General features: G+C 40.5%; 1 non-coding gene across 1 annotated transcript; it reads right to left on the bottom strand.

Moving 5' to 3' along the window:
- Window positions 1-10,693: 10,693 nt before the first annotated feature.
- Window positions 10,694-10,800, bottom strand: LOC145096595 (small nucleolar RNA R71). The gene has a single exon (XR_013703972.1). It is a non-coding gene; the product is annotated as a small nucleolar RNA R71 (small nucleolar RNA).
- Window positions 10,801-11,120: the final 320 nt, after the last annotated feature.

Raw genomic sequence — 11,120 nt, 5'->3', positions numbered from 1 at the left:
TATTTTGGACCCGGTCTAAATCATTGCACACGTGTGTGCTTAAAATAGTAAACCAAAGACAACTTTTGCAAACTTAACACTTTTGCCCCTCTTATTTAATTGAATGATATGTTTAACCCCTTTATTAATTTGTCTATAACGGTTAACGATGAGCACCTACATGGCTACATTTGGTGATGAAACCCTTGGTGTAGTGAGTGGTGACTAAAAAAAATGGTAACTCGTATAATAGACAACTCACACGTTAAATCTGTCTCAAAGCCCATAATACAAAGGTAATTTCAGAAGTGGTGTCGTCTGATGATCGCATGCATTTTTCGATCAAGTGGGTTCCAACAACATCAATATTCTAAGACCAATCATTGATATTCAACGACATCTATATTGGAAAATCATATAATGTGTCGTTTCAACCAAATGGGACATCATATATGATGGGTTTTATAAGTTATAATTAAAATCATGTGGCGGAAAAACTTAACCCTTAAGTTCACATGTGATTTATTTGGATCTAAGTTTTCTCTATTGATTGCTATAAACTTTGTAAATAATCAATGAAATTCTTCTTGAACAAGCTCTAGAAAGCAGGCACCATAAATCTCATGTCACTAATGGTTTGTACTCAAACCCTATCAATTAGAACACTTAATATAACATCCCAAAAATAAGACCCAAAAATTTCATTTTTAATTTAATAAAACCAATATCCCAAAAAGGTCATCATAAAATGAGTATAACAGACTCTTCCCTTTGGCTTAGTGAGTTCTCCAACATACAACATACCATACAATAATAAACACATAATAGGCCCCGCCCAAACTCGCATATCGAGCCCCGCCCACTAAGTATAAAGGGCCCCGATCAAACTCGCATATCGAGTCTTGCCCACTGAGCATAACGGGCCCCACCCAAACTCACATAATGGGCTCCGCCCAACATACAAATCATATAAGCACATACACATACAAGAGTCACACAGGTATCTAGTATCCTAGCATCATTGATCATTGGCCGGCATTGTTGTCTTAGACCTGCTAAACATAGTGAGGAAAATCACCTCACACTGCCAAATCTTACAGATAAATCGTTGGCTGTTGTTCCGCTAAAATCCTCACGCTATCAATCACAAAATAATCATCCAATCAATAATTGGATCCCGACTCACACTAAAAGTCCAAACTAGGTTAAAAGACCCTTTTTTCCCTTCCTTAACTTGGCCCAAGGCTAAAGCCCAATCCAAAAGTCAAAAAAGCCCAAATTCCACAATAATCACTCAAAGCCTAATATGGCCTAATTTCCCAAATTGGGCCCAAATCACTTTCATGGGCCTACAACCAAGAGTCCAATAAAATATTAATAGCCCATTAATAAAACTTTGATGGCCCAATAAGGCCCAAGTCACTAAAGTTCACTATGGCCCAATACCGAGAAACCCACTTCATCGAAGCCCACTGTTGAGTGCGCGGGGCGTACTCATCTTGTACGCTAAGCGTACTAGCTTTAGGGCTTGTACGTGGAGTGTACGAGCTTGTACGCCCAACGTACTCCCCTGTTTGGCCAACTTTCCTTTTCCAGCTCTTAATCGATTAAGACTCCATCCTAAACTCATATCTAACTTCCTTTAGGTGGTTTATCACATAAAGTTGCCAACTTTACGTGCATGCATGGCTTAATGGGGATCTTTATCTCAAAAGAGCTTAATAGATGACTTAATACATGCATGAGACCAAAACCACCATAAAAGTTTGTACCTTTATGCTTAGGAAACGCTTAATATGCCCAGATCTAAAAAGGATAAGCCCCATAAACGACTTGAACTCAACGAACCAACCCAAAAGAGACCAAAAAGCATAAAACCATAACATTAAGAGATTTAAGCATACAAAGATCAAGGTTAAGGCTTTATACCTTCTTGCAACTGAGGAAGGTGCCTAATCTCTGGATCCACAAGCTCAAGCTCCAACAAAGCTTCTTCACCAACTCCTTTTATCAAAGGCACTAACTAACCAAAGATGCACCCCAAAAGGTCAAGAACACTCAAAGATGCTATTGGGGTTTTAGCACAATGGAGGCTGACAAAGAGGCAAGATATTGGGAGTTAAGGTGGTTATATATGGTGCAACACCCTAAAATTAGCAACTGGAGTTGGGGTTTAAAAAAAAGGTTCTAGTACTTAAATAGCATCATACTTTTAAGAGGTTATGTCCTATCAACCAATTCGGCTAACGACCCTCCACCATACAAGAGAGCAATGGGTGAGAGTGGACACCCATTCAACGACCATTTTATACCCCCCCCTATAGGATGGCTTCATGAATGAGGCATACTATTGATTTGACTGACTTATTCTTATACATATCATATATTAAACATTTAATCATATATAGTATAAGGTGTATTTTAAACTTTTAAAATACTATGATTTAAAATTCAAATTCAAATTATTCAGTTAGTAATAACTAATTTTAAATTGATTGGATTAAATAATAATTACCAATTAAAGAATTAATTAAGTTGTTCAAATTTAATCCTAAAGCCTCACACCTTCTGAATTTCGAAAATATGGTAGTGTTACCAGGTTTTAATTATTCCAATTTTAAATCCTAGTAAAATAATAATTAAGGAAACTAGGAAACCCTAAACCTACAATTTTCGAATTTTAAGGGGAAATGGGCTAGGGTTTCAGAAACCCTAGTCCTAGTCGAAATTTTGAGCTTTAGGGTTTATTTTTTATAAAACCTAGCGATTGATCAATTCATTATATTGCACTATCAATAGAAAACTAAGGCTATGATACCACTGATGGGTTTTCTAGGTTATGAAATTAACATATGAGCAGAAAAACACTTAACACTTAAGTTCACATGCAACCTAGAATAGATCTATGTTTTCTACATTGGTTGCTAAAACTATGAAAATCAAGAACCCTATTGTAACCCTAGTATAATCAAACTAATATAATAGAAAGGGTTACATATCTTTTGATTAATATAGCAATTAATCTGTAACACCCAAAGTTTTGAAGGCCAAGAAAAAGAAAACCTTAATTATAAGGGGCGGCTCGGGGAGTCCAAGGAGGGACTCGGCGAGTCCGAGCGGGATCCGGGTCGAGGTGTAAGTGACCAACTCGGCGAGTCGGCCAAGTGGACTCGGTGAGTCTGGTCTGTGCGAGGAAAACCCTAAATTCGGGGCTTGGAGCCTATTTAATCGTCTCATTCTCTCCCCTAGGGTTCCTTTACTGTCTCTCACACCCAGAACATCGCACCCTAAGCCTTCATTGTGCTCATTCAAGCTTTTAGCCATTTTGAGTGATTTAAAGGAAGAAGAAGAAGTGGGAATCATTGAAGCATCAAGGAGTGACCTTGGATCCGAAGATTGGGGAACCCTTCTGAGATACTGAAGGTATTAAAGACGTTTCTCTCCTTTAGATCTTCTTTGGTTATGAGTTTTGGGGCTTTTAAGCCATGTTTAAGATCAATCTCGAGCTTGAAGTCCAGATCTGAGGTTGCGACCTCAGATCCATGCTTGTTTTGGTTTAGAATCCCGTAAAGCATCAGCCCTTGAGTCGATTATGGAGCTTTCTTGCCTCAAACCCTAGTTTATGGTGTATTTTGCCTAGATCTCCTTCTCTACACGTAAAGTATGCAACTTTACGTGAGGAATAGGCTTGGGAAGGGTAGATCTACATATTTAAGTCCCTGCATGACTCAAAAGTCCTCTGCATTTATGAAGGACCGGATGGACTCGGCGAGTCCTTAGAGTGGACTCGGCGAGTAGCATGAAGATTTAGAGGAACTCGACGAGTGGGATGAACAGCTCGTCGAGTCAGATGAAGTTGGGCAGGAACTCGGCGAGTTGGAAGAACAACTTGGCGAGTCTGTTGAAGGTTGTCCTGGACTCGGCGAGTCTGTTCTTGGACTCGGCGAGTCAGGTCACGAAACCCCAAACCCTTCGAGTTGAGACTCGAATCAGTGAGTCGAATGGAGACTCGGTGAGTTGGACAGGTCAGGTCTCGGTAATCGGTAGACTCGGCGATTCATGGACTGACTCGGCGAGTCGAGTCACGAATAGAAGGACTCTGAGCATATGAACTCGGTGAGTCAATAGGGTGACTCGGCGAGTAGGGTTGACCTGGGAGGTTAACTTTGACCAGGACTTTGACTTTGACCAGAGTTGACTTGGTTGCCTGTCAGGGGTCAGTTAGACTCAGTGTTGTATTGATATTGGTAGTTCGGGGAGCGAGTGGAGCTGAAGTTCAGAGAGTTGCCGTGCAACAGCTAGTGGGTTCATCAGCCAGATCAGCCAGTGCAGGTGAGTTTCCCTTTGTATAAATGGGTCTACGACCATAATGCCGGCCCATATAGCTATGAGTAGAAGACCCAGGGGTTAGCCCTAGGCACAGTATGCTAGTATGATATTCGGGACGAGGTCCAATGATAGAGGGCGGGTGCCCAAGGAATGGTTTATGTGATAGTTTATACTTGTTGTCTGTGTGATACTTGTATGTGCCTGGTAGGGAGGTGAGTGTAGGCGAGGTCCCGTATCTCACTAATAGCAGAGTGTGGATGGTGTTCCACATCTCAGTAGCAGCAGAGCAGGGACGAGGCCCAAGTTAGGGAAGGAGTGAGGGTGGGTTGGGCCCGTACCTCACTATCAACAGGAGTATGGACGGGGTTCCATGACTCATCAGTAGCAGGACAAGGGCGGGGCCCAGAGATAGGCGAGGCCTTAGGACAAGATCCATTAGTATGTGTTTTAGCTTATGTGGTGTGATGTGATATGTTTATGTGCTATTATATGTTAGTGGGCGAGGCCTTGTGACAGGCGAGGCCTAAGTGAAACAGATCTATATCCGAGCGGGGCTTGAAGCCAGGCGGGGCCTGGAGCGGCGGGGCCGTTGTAGCGGGCGAGGCCTGAGGTAGGGGGCGAGGCCCAGGATAGCGGGCATGGCCCAGTATGTGCAGTATGTGGTTATGCATGGTATGTGATAGGGTGGGGAACTCACTAAGCTTCGTGCTTACGGTTTTCAGTTTTGGTTTAAGGTACTTCCGGTAGCGGAGGGAAGAGCTCGGGGTGATCGCATGGCACACACCATAGTTTAGACAGCCTGGGAATGTTTACTCTGATAACGAACATGTATTTTGGAAACTAATACTCTGTTTATGTTTTGAAATGATGAATTTGCTTAAAGTAATATTTTATTAAAAGAAATTTTTAGTCTTGAATTTTGAGACGTTACATAATCAATAAAAACCTTCTTCAGAATTCCTTGGAAAGCAAGCACCAAAGGTATGATGTCTCTAATGGCTTATACCCAAAACCCTAGTAACTAGTAGACCTTTTAGGAGAGAGGAAGAGAGCTCAACAATTTGGATCTTGTGAGAGCTTAGGAGTGGACGAAAATTGTGACTCCCGTAAGTGGGTATTTATATGGTATAAGGCAGGTGTATATAAGGTAAGTAACCCTAGATAACCCTTAACCCTTTTCTTGCCCCCCCCCCCCCCTCTTTCTTCATGGGAAGGTTTTGGAAGCCTTCTTCGTTAAACTTTTGAACATTGTCACTTTTTAGTCCCTATACTTTTAGTTAATTTAATTAATCCCAAAATTAATTTCCGATTAATTCTAAATTAATTATTATTATTTCCAATTAATATATTAATCATATAATATATGAATAAATCATTTATTTTGATTTCTAATTAATTTTTAATCATATAATAAATTAATAAATCAACATCTCTCTCCAAAAGTCATTGTAATCAGTTACCAGTTATGAGAGAAACTCAAAAAGGACTTTACTTCTGATTCAAGAATATATTAATTTAGTTATTGGCTTAGACACCTTCATCTGACATTTGTTTTCATCTGTCTTTTTATCGTTGCGCTACTATTAATGAGATATTCAATTCTCATTTAGGTTGTGTTGGCCAAAAATCGATCGATCTAAAATTCGAATTTCGGGTTGTGCACTGTTACGCCAAATCTTAGAAAAATCATTACTTCCTCATACGAAGTAAGATTTTGACATTCTTTTTATGCACTCTCTTGGTTTAATGTATATTAAAACTTTGATTTAGATATCTAAGGCTAAAAATTAGTTTATCAAAAATTCACTTTTTACGTTACACGGTGTCGTGTCGGTTTCGCCGTAAAACTTCGACGGGCCATAACTTCTTCGTTATAACTCGGAGTTCGGCATTCTTTATTTGTACGGAACCCTTGTAACATATACTATAACTTGGTTAAGATTAATCCTTCTAAATTATCTTCCATCAAAAACTTATTTTTGATGCTCATTGTCTCTAAATTGACTAGCCCATATCTGCGGGCGTTACACATGTGACGTGACGTATTCACCTAATGGCTAACTCCCATTATTCAGAGTCCCACAAAGCACAAAGCCAGTAGCATTCGGACACAGGAAAATACTCAAGCAAATCTATCCTCATAACAAGAAACTATACTAGCATACGATTCACATAAGTTGAAACACTTAAAGCAGTCACATAAGGCATCATCCCTAGACCCTTAGTCCTATTCTAGCATGATGTTCTACTGAAGCTGATAAATATAACATAAACTTGTATGGGTATTTTGGGGAAAACTTACTTGAGCTCGACTGGTTGTGCACATCACACACTTTGGCCTTTCTCAAAACTCTTTATCTTATTCTTTAGAAAACTATTTTCTATGTAAGAGCTTTTAATCCCTCGATTTGAGTCCAGACACCCCCGAGGGTGTGTGCGAATCCCTCAAACCAGGGCTCGGATACCAACTTGTAACGACCAAATTTTCACGTCCAAAAATTACATTTTTATAAGTTACTTTAATTAAAACATTCGTAGGAAAACATTGTCAAATCAGAACATCTCATAAAACTGTATATAATGTCCGAAAATCCCAATCATAAAATAGTGATAATATCATAGTACAATCCCAAGGAAAACTCATAATGCGGAATATGAGGTGTGTGTATGATGTGCAGCTACCGCGTCGGCTCCTTCTCCTTTGTTGAAGAGGTACCTTAAACAAAACTGAAAACTATAAGCACGAATCTTAGTGAGTTCCCCCACAATACCACATACCATATAATCACATAACATACATATATTGTCAGGCATATCTGGGTGCCCGACCTACCCCTTCGGTCCTCTCGACCGGATACTGCCTAGCATATCTGGGTGCTGGCCTCCCTTTCGGTCCTCTTGACCGGATATTGCCTAGCATATTTGGGTGCAGGCCTCCCCTTCGGTCCTCTCGACCGGATACTGGGGACTATTTCACCCCTCTACTACTACCACATAACATGTAACACATAATCGTATTCTATCTAGCATGACTGGGTATGACTACCCCCTTTGGCCCTACCGACCGATAAACTGGGGACTATCGCCCCTACTGTCGCTAGCACATAGCATCATATCATACTAACACATAAACATATCAGGTAATAGCAACCTAGATGAATATCACGGAGACAATCATCTAATCACGCAACTCCTACTGATGGGCCTGCATTGTGGCCGTAGACCCACCGCTACTGGAAGGTAACTCACCTCGAACAAGTAGCTGCTGATAATCCATGTGGGAAGTCCCTGTCTGCTGCTGCTTCGAAAATCTTCCGGCTACAATCCCCACAAACACTTAATCAGAAACTGGAATCTACTCTTAGGGTAAAATGACTATTTTACCCCTATCAAGTCCAAGTCAAAGTCAACTTCAAGTTGACCCGACTCGCCGAGTTGGGCTGTCAACTCATCGAGTCCCTATCCCTTTACATGTCCTCATCCGTGACTCGACTCGTCGAGTTTGGCGATGACTCGACGAGTTCCTCTTCTATAAGAACGTCGAATGATCCTTCATCCGACTCGCCGAGTTGTATGAACAACTCGTCAAGTTCACCTTCATCTGATGAACAAGTCTTGACCTCAACTCGCCGAGTTGTATGAACAACTCGTCGAGTTCATCATCAATCTTAAGGAGATTGCCTTGGACTCACTGAGTCTGTTCTAGCACTCATCGAGCCCCATGAATTCCAGGTCTAAGGCTATGTCCGAAGCGTTGGGTCACTCCCTTGGACCCTCAAAAAAGCCTTCTAGAGCTCCACTGGGTTCCTTCAAACCTTAACAGAAAAGGGGAGTTTTGCCTCGGACTCGTCGAGTCCCAAGAATGACTCGTCGAGTCGGGAAAGTCCAAGTCTCATTTCTCGATTTCCAACGCACAACTATTGACCAAAAGGTAGATCTAAGCTCCCTCAATTGTTCTAGCACGTAAAGTTACAAACTTTACATGCATGCATGGGACTTTGAGCTCAAAAGGACATAAAATAAGCTCTTATGATGCATGAGACCTTTCATGGGTGCAAAAGCATCCCCCAACAGCCTTGTTGTTTATAAGTCCCAACCTCCCCCCCCCCCCCCCCCAACCATGTTTGCAATCATGGTTGGTGATATTGCCATATTTATACTTATTTTTAGGCAATATTTAAATACATTTTTATTAATAAATTGATAATATGTTTAGAATAATGATACTTATAACTTAAAATTGTTATTTTCAGTCAATATAAAGGATTTTCGAAGAGAGGGACCAAAAGTGACTAAATGTGGAACATGGGAGGCTTGAAAGACAAGAAAAGAATAAATTCACGATAAATACTTAATTCACGACGTGGCGATGAAGCCCACGACGTGGCATGGGGTTTCCAAAAGATAGACATCGCTACGCGGAGGATTTCCTTGGAGGATACGGATTACTTGAAGCCCACGACGTGGCACTCCTCTGGCCACGACGTGGTGCGGGTTTTTTAAGATTATATAAGTTCTCCTGATTATTACAAAAGGGACAAGCTTTTGGCAGAAGGAAAGAGTTCCAGGAGACGATTCAGGGCGAAAGAAGGGTTCTGGAAGAAGGTTCTCAACACCAAAAAGAATAGAGGTTTATATTTTAGTTAAATAAGAACATGTCTTTCATTATTTTTAGCTATGTTGGTTTAGTTGCTATGATGAGCAGCTGAATCTAGCTACTCTTGTTTAGCTAGATGAAGCTTTAAACTTATGAATAATTATATGTTTATGGATTAAGTTTAGTTGGTAAAAATTGCTTGTGTTTGACATGTATAACCTAGCATGTTATTATTTGTTTTTCTAATTGCTTGATTGCATGTTCTGTGTAGCTTAGTGACCATTAAACTGCATGAACATGTTTACCTAATGATTTAGTGAACATTGAATTGTTAGAGCTAGGATTGACCAATCTTAGTTAGTAATTAGAACAAATAAAGCTTAGTTGCGCTAGAGAACGTGTATTGTGATCATAATTGCGTTTATACAACAAATCTTACATATCATATTTACATTCATAATTAGTTCTGTGTTTAATTATGTGTGAACATACATGGTTTGACATGAATTAGTTAATTATTGGTAAGTTAGAACTAAACTAATACAACTAAAAACCAACTTAATAATCCGTAATCATTAGCTAGCCATAAGGGAGAAGTGGATTCAAACTAAACAAAGAGTGTGTTTTTATTTATTGAATTTAATTTAATTTCATCTGATCTTGTAAAACCAGATAAAACCCCTTTTAAACTTGTTAATAAATTAGGTTAATTTAATAGTAAATAAATTAATTAGAACACCGTTCCCTGTGATCGACACCCGACTTACTCAAGCTATACTATAATCTGACTAGGTACACTGCCTATAAGTGCATAGTTAGTTAAGTTTGTTAGGTTATAAGTATTAAAATTAGTGAGTACTTTTGTGCACATCAAGTTTTTGGCGCCGTTGCCGGGGAACGACTTAGTTTTTAGCTTATTTATTTGCATTAAATTAATCGATCCTTCTTGTGGAGTAAAAAACCACAAAAAGTTAATTTTTCAGCAAAATAAAATTTTTCTGTCAATCACAGAGTCCACGACGTGGCCATATACCTGCCACGACGTGGACAGTTAAAAAACTAAATTTATAGTTTGAAGTTAGTTTTTCTTATTTTAGTTCAGTTTTACGTTTTTAGTTTAGCAAGTTGCAGGAGTTCATGACCAGAAGCTCAAACACACACTTGGTGCCACCACTGGAAGATCCCGAGTCTGCACTTCACAAGAAAAAGATGCCCTTACAAGAATTGAAGTCAGCTTTTTCTAGGAAGTCGGGAAAGAGGACAGGAGAGTCAAGTTCATCAGCGAGGCACAAGAGCAATCTTGAGCATTTGGATCATACACCCATCCAAACCGAGTCCGAAAGCGATACCGAGCCGGAATTTGAAGAACACACGAGCGAACCCGAGAACGAGCCAAGGAACGAGATGGCATCGATTGAAGAAATGTCCATGGGAGCTTACAAGAAGCGGATCCGAGAAGATGTGGGTCCCGGTTTAGTCCAACCCGCAATACCTGCCACTGCCATATTCGAGCTGAAGGGACACATATTGACTGCACTGAAGGACATCCCATTTTTCGGGAAAGATCATGAGGATGCTTTTAAGCATCTAGATGAAGTCAACGACATTGCGGATTACTTCAATGTCCCAAATGTCAATAGAAACACAGTCTTGCTTAGGATGCTTCCCATCACTTTCAAAGGAGCTGCTAAGGAGTGGTTAAAGGCACTCCCACCGGGTACAATCACCACTTGGGCTCAAATGCGTGAGAAATTCCTGGACCAATTTTGCCCGCCATCCAAGATAGCCAAACTCAAGAAGGCAATAGCCAACTTTGAGCAACAGTCGGGGGAGTCACTATACGAAGCATGGGAGCGGTACAAGGGCTTGCTCAGAAATTGCCCTCAACATGACCTAAATGTGCAGCAAGAGATGTCAAGCTTTTATGATGGGGTCAACGTGATGACAAGACAACTCCTTGATTCTCAAGGACCGTTGACAAAGAAAAATACAGGGGAGGTCAAGGAGCTAATTGAAGAATTCGCGAAGCACTCTCGCGAATACCACAACCCGAGGCAAGATGGAATCAAAGGCGGTGGAGGGGCCCAAACTGAAGTAATAGCAGCTGTCATGGCCATGCTGAATAATATGGATCGCAAGATAACACAAATGGACCAGTTGATACATGCCATAAGAGTGGGTTGCGAGAGATGCAGTGGTCCACACTTGACCAAGG

The sequence above is a fragment of the Lactuca serriola genome, chromosome 3 (assembly GCF_051521515.1).
Source record: "Lactuca serriola cultivar US96UC23 chromosome 3, Lser_US96UC23_V15, whole genome shotgun sequence".
In the NCBI taxonomy this organism is placed as follows: domain Eukaryota; kingdom Viridiplantae; phylum Streptophyta; class Magnoliopsida; order Asterales; family Asteraceae; genus Lactuca; species Lactuca serriola.
This window is presented reverse-complemented; position numbering and strand designations above follow the sequence as displayed.